Here is a 6,525-nt window from a genome sequence, read left to right on the forward strand (position 1 = left end):
CTGCCCATGGGAAGGAGTGAATGAATTCCTTGTTCTGCTTTGCTTGCGTGCGCGGCTTTTGCTTTACCTGTTAAACTGTCTTTATCTCAACCCACGATTTTTCTCACTTTTACTCTTCTGATTGTCTCCCCCATCCCACTGGGGAGGAGTGAGCAAGTGGCTGTGTGGTGCTTAGTTGCCAGCTGCGGTTAAACCACCACACATCCCTAGGATGGGCAAGCCTGAAGGGCAGTTAAGTGGTACAGGAGGGCTCCCCATAGAGAGAAAAAGTTAATGCTGAAAATTTTTTAAGATATTTAGGGCAGGGAATGAAATCTCCCCCTTATTCCTTGTGCCACTTGCCAGCTTAGCGTGTAATTGCATGCTCAGAGCTCAAGCATTTGTGTGCATCAGCTGGGTGGTTGAAGCAATCCTCATTTTGGACCTGTAACACCAAAACATCTGTCCAGGCAGTGTCAATGCACAAGATCCCTGATGTCCCTTACAACAGACAGTACAAATACGATGAGAAGCCTTTGAAACCTGTTCTATTCCTATCCTGGGAGGAGAAGAATGTGTTGCAAGATGCAATAAATCAACATACTTCAACACTTCTTGATATACTTGTTCTTTAAGGGCTTATTAAGCTTATTCTGGATTTGCCCTGAAAATCTAAGTAAAACAGAAGATCCAAATTATCACCAGTACGAGAGACCCTTTCTGCTGTTTTATCTATGAGAAAAATGTTTTCTTCATGCCAGTCCTCTGATGTACGCATTGCTGTAGATACGCCACTGTTTAAAGAATGGTCTGTTTACTGTTTGGATAGCTTCAAAGAGAAAGAGGTTTTTTCCCCCCTGGAACAAAGCTCTTCCTTAGCAAGATAAGTACAAAATGTTTAATAGTGCCTCTCTCTTTCACTCTCAAGATTTCTCTTTCTCTTTTTTCCTTTATCTCTGCCTACTCAAATGTATTTTAAAGGGGACCTGATACGCTGGTGTCATATGTTCACACCAGCTTAACAAATGATGCTGCTGCCATGTAATTAATGCAAAGACACTGATACCATTAGGTCAGATGGACCGAGCACTATCATCTGAGTTACTGCAAATGTCCCCAGCACAAACTCTCTCTTCCTGAAGGCAGAGAAGGGATATGAACCATCTCCGTGCTTTTTTTCACTGGGACCTGACTTCATGGGCTGTACAATATGAAGAAGCCAAAGGAGGGGAAAGGATTGAGGGTTTTCTGCTGGGCTGAGTGTGCTAGACTGGGAGGAGCGCGTATACGCTAGCCCCAAAGTACCTGGCACTGGCTTGAACATGAGTGCTCCACAGGACACAGACGTAATGTTGTTGAGCTGCTACTTCAAGATATGTTATTAATACAACATACCTGAAATGGTACTTACTGCAAATTGTCCACCCTCTCTCTACAGTGCTGCCTCGTAAAAGCAAAGGATGTGTTTCATGGTACAGCCTGGAAAAAGAGGGGGGCATGCGATTGCTTCTCACTTCAGCAGATTGTGAGTCTTGTCTTGGCGCATGTGATCTCAGCTCTGCACCTGTGATGCTTGCACGGGTACCTTGCTTGCTTTTCCTTTCCCTGTTCTTCACACATCACCTTCCCCATCTGTACCTGTCTGTGCTAGGCTCTGTGCTTTACAGGAAAGGGACTTGGTCTTTGGTCTCACATCTTCAAACTTGCAGCATCATAAAAGCAGATTTTTTGCTTTTCTTTATTTTGGTTTCAGCTGAATCAGTCACCCTTATCTCTGGTGAGGAGACTGAGTCTTACTGGCTTTCTGGACTGACTCTGGAGCCTTTCTTGTGAACTAATGTTGCATTTGCCATCTTCCCCTCCCTTGACACCAATTTTGATTTAAATGATAGACTTTGTGCCACTTGAGGTCACCCTGCAACTTCATATTGGAATTACCTCTTGAGTAAATTCAATGCAGTCCTAGAACCATGTAACTTTTCATTTTATTTATTTACCAAAACCTATAGCCCCTTGTGTTGTGGACACCAGTGCAAAGAATTAATTTAATTCCGCTCCTCTGGACTTATCTTCTGTGAATGCTTCTTTTCCATCTCACTCCTATAGTGGCCCCACCATCTCCCTGGCATGTTTCCTCCCTTTAACATGAAACAAGTTTTTGCTACTAATGTTAGTGCCTTTAAGAAGGTGCTTTTCAAAACCATTTCTCACTTGTCTAAATACAGTTTTACTTTATCTTGCCAATTTTCGGTTTCCCATATTTGAAGATTATTTTCACTTTTAAAAAACATCTTGTTATTTTTAATGCTTTCTCTTCCTCTGCTCTTTAACCATCCTAGCTGATTTTTGGTACCTTTAAAGTCTTTCTGGTTGGCTTGCGCATTTATGTGAGTCTCCAGAGCTGTCTTTAAATATTTAGTATGTGTCAGGATTTTGCCTTCAGGTATTACAGTAAAAAGTTCCCTGGACATTGGTCGGATCATATATTCTATGGCAGACTTTTTGCTTTTGCTGTCTGGCTGACATAGGCTAACCAAATCAATCTTAACATGACCAGATCATTCCAGGAAAACTGTGTCTACATAGGAAGTGCAGTAAAGTTAAGATTTACTTGCAGTGAGCTAATCTTTAGTAATACTTGTGTACATCTGGAGCCATATTTGGCCCATCGGGAGGGGATGAACCCTCTATATGGCTTTACTAGACTTGGGCAAGTGACTATACGAACACGTGTCAATGTGACCCTTTCTTCAGCTAGTTATGACCCAAGATTGAGGCTCCCATTCACAAAGTGTGCTAAAATCCAGCAGTAATTTAATACTGACCTTTCTGAGCTTTGCAATGAGCAAAGAGAATGGATTGTGTGGAGTGACTTCCACTTTTCCAAGCTCATTGGCATTGAGAGATAACTTTGAATTGGACCATGTCTGCAAACACCTGGAAGAACTTAGGCAAATTCTTGTGAACATGTGTGTTCCCTGAGGTGGACATTATAATATGGCATCAGCTGATCTGGGTCTGTATTACACATTTTATTCACTATCAGTTTTAAATACCCAAAAAATCACTAGCCTAAAAAAATCACATTATTTTGCTGTTATTATTTCAATAAAGATAGGAAAAGAAATGGAAAAATTCTGCCTAATGAGTTAATATCAAAATGTCACCAGCCTGAGATGATTTCATGTGTGTATAATGTCAAGGTATTTAAATGTAAATGTATGTTATATCTCCAGATATTTAGAAATTGAAGCATTTTAATAAAATTGCGGAATACAGATTTTGTAGAATTTCAGAAGTTAAAATGTTCAGTATTTTCCCCAAAAATATTGCTAATGATCGAAAGGGATGTTATATGCTTTTCCTTTAATGCAACTTTCATTTCTGTTCTTAAGCGCTGTATCTGCAGTGACTGTTTCATTTAAAGTCTTAACCTTCATATGAAGCCTAATATTGTCCCTGGTATCTTTTGGTCAGTTTTTAATGCTTTGCGTTTTTTTTTCTATGGGCTGCAATTTCATTTTTATGTTGTTCTTTTTACAAGGCTTTACAGTGATTAATTTTTCCCCTTTTTTTTCTGGGGGCAAAATTCTTCTCTTTGATCAGCACTGCAGATCTATTAACAGCAGCGCCGAGCTCGATTGCATGTTTCACTCTCCATGTGGACCCTTGCCATTGGCTTTGCTCTTGAAACAAGTGTAGGAGATACTCAGGGCTGCAATCTCAGCTTAGTGGCAAACAGCTGAACTCATCAGCTGTTAATAACACAATGACATTTCTTTGTACAGGATTGAGCCACAGACCACACCTGAGTGTACCCATCAGTGCATAGTCTGGAGTGGAGAAGGGATTCCTGTCCTGGTTCTTCTTTCCTTTCCATCCTCCTCAGGCTCGTTTGGATTTTTGGTTTGTCTTTCTTTTTCCATTTATTTTGATGTCTACTTGTGTCTCCTCCTTCTGCTTAGCAGTGATATCGTGTCAGTAAAGTACCCTTCAGCTGAAAGTGAGGAATTTGCCTTTCTCTTCTGTATGTCATCATCAGTAGTCCTTTTGCTTGTGGACTGTAGTTTCAGAACTGATTCAGCTGTGACATGACTGTGAACAATTGTCATGATACTGAATTTCAGATTTAAGGGTAGCAACTCAGGCCTTGAAAACATGAGGAAGCTTTTGCATAAATTTCCACCCTCGGTGCCATTGCTTCATTTGCACCTAGCTAAAAGAGAATCCAGAGAAATTGCTGTATTATGGCAATTTTACCTCCAGGTTTAATTAGAATACATTAAAAGATGTCATAAACAAATGAAACAATGTGACAGCATCTTTCATAGGCATTGGGGGGATTTCAGAAAGTGTTGGAAGTAATTCTCTGGAGTGGTGTAAATTTGGTCGAACTACTCCACATGAGTTTAGTCTGTTTTGCAGTTTGGGCTGAAATCTGCTGGTTTCTTGCTCCCATCTTCTGAGGATCTCTTATTATTCCTGGCTGGAATGTCTACAAAATATCTGCATATATATAGTACTAACAAGATAACATCGTTATACTTTTATATTTTTTTTATATACTAGATGTTTTTAGGTGACTAACATTTGTTTTATCTTACAGATATGAAATTGCACATCTATAACTTGCTATTGTACTGAATAGATTAGATATCAAATAGGTATTGTAAATGAAGTAGGTTTTGATTATAACTGTATAAATGGAGTATCAAGAAAGAGAACTATAGAAATATTTCTCAAAAAGAAAGAAGACTGTGTATAGCTTATAAACACATGATTCTTTTCTTTGTAGTTTAAATAACTAATCTAGACGTGACTTAAATGTAATAATTTTCCATTAAACCAACTGAACGTGAAGCCACCAGAATGAATTGTCGATGTTACTCAAATTCAAGGTGTTTCCTTAAGTCTTGCTGGCACTGCGATACTTATTTCTGTGAACCTTTAGTGTGCTTCTGGATGCTGCCGCTTGGCCAGGGTATGAACTGCAGAATTGGAAGAATTAAAAGTGACGAGATGCACAATGAGATGTTACAGTTAAGTTCTCTAATGGGACCTATAATGGTTCACATTATTTGTCTTAGCACTAGTTGGGAGCCTTTGATCAAAGTACTTATGAATTATATTCAGCAGGTTTTGTTCACTCCTGAAATGAAACATGAAGAATAGAATGCTTGTGGATGAAGGATCACATAGAGATCTGATAAAGACTGATCCCTATCTAATTTTCCCACCTTTCTCGACCAGTTCTTATCAAGCTTTATTGGGGCAGGGTCCCCCTCTTAGAAAAGATAGATGGTTATGCCATGACATTCAGCTTTTCCTTTGGGTGCATATGTGTGCATGTACATATTTAAACTTAGTTTAATAGGGGTAAATATTTTTTATTGCATAATGAAATAAATAATTGTGGAAACCTTACAATGTTTGATAACAGTATTCTGTTTAAACATCTGTATTTAATACCGAATAAAAGAGAAACAAGGTGAGGATGACTCTTACTCTTGTCAAGTAGGAATGCAAATGAGGTGTAGATCAGAAATACCATCATGCTGTATTTTTTTCTACTGAAATCTGCTCAGTAGTCTGATTATTTTAATTTAATAGATTAAAACAATTTAATTTATTTTGGGTTCAGAATTTCTGCTAATTCTTATCTGCATTATTGCTGATACTGAGCCAAAGTTCTCTCAGCTTTCATTTACTCCAAGTTTAAACTGAGAAACATGCAAAGCATTTTAGGTAGCTCCTGGAAAGTTATAAGCTAAAAAAGTGTCTTTAGTGTGAGAGAGGTATTTTGAACATGGGGTGTGTGCGTGCGTGCACTTGTGTGACTGCACAAGGGCAGGGAGACTTGCAGGGCAGGAGCCTGTCCCTGTGTGCTGCAAAGAAAAGAGCAGAGGGAACAAGGGTTCTGGGTGCACCTGGCAACTTCCAGACTGAGAATTATCTTATTTTTTTATTACTCCATCTTTGTTTCATGGAAAACTGCAGGAGTGGTAGCAGGCTTGCTCTCAATGACCTGAGGAACAAGGGCAAAATCTCTGTGCGTGTAGAATTACCATATGTCTCTTGTTTCTAGCTTCAGGTTAGAAATGAATGTCCATTCTTTCTGACCAAGTAAATCACAATGCCTCTTCATGTCTGCATGGTGCCACTCATCCTTCACCACATGTGAGGACCTACTTGCTTATTTTTTTATTACTCCATCTTTGTTTCATGGAAAACTGCAGGAGTGGTAGCAGGCTTGCTCTCAATGACCTGAGGAACAAGGGCAAAATCTCTGTGCATGTAGAAACCATATGTCTCTTGTTTCTAGCTTCAGGTTAGAAATGAATGTCCATTCTTTCTGACCAAGTAAATCACAATGCCTCTTCATGTCTGCATGGTGCCACTCATCCTTCACCACATGTGAGGACCTACTTGCCTGTGCAGATAAGGATTAGGAGACCTGGTGTTTCCTGGTTGCATTGGCTTGTCTCATGTACAGGATAAGTACAACTGTACTGGGGAATTCCCATCCTTTCCTAAATTACCATCAGA

This window comes from Pygoscelis adeliae, unplaced genomic scaffold, assembly GCF_000699105.1.
Source record: "Pygoscelis adeliae isolate BGI_AS28 unplaced genomic scaffold, ASM69910v1 Scaffold66, whole genome shotgun sequence".
Lineage (NCBI taxonomy): Eukaryota > Metazoa > Chordata > Aves > Sphenisciformes > Spheniscidae > Pygoscelis > Pygoscelis adeliae.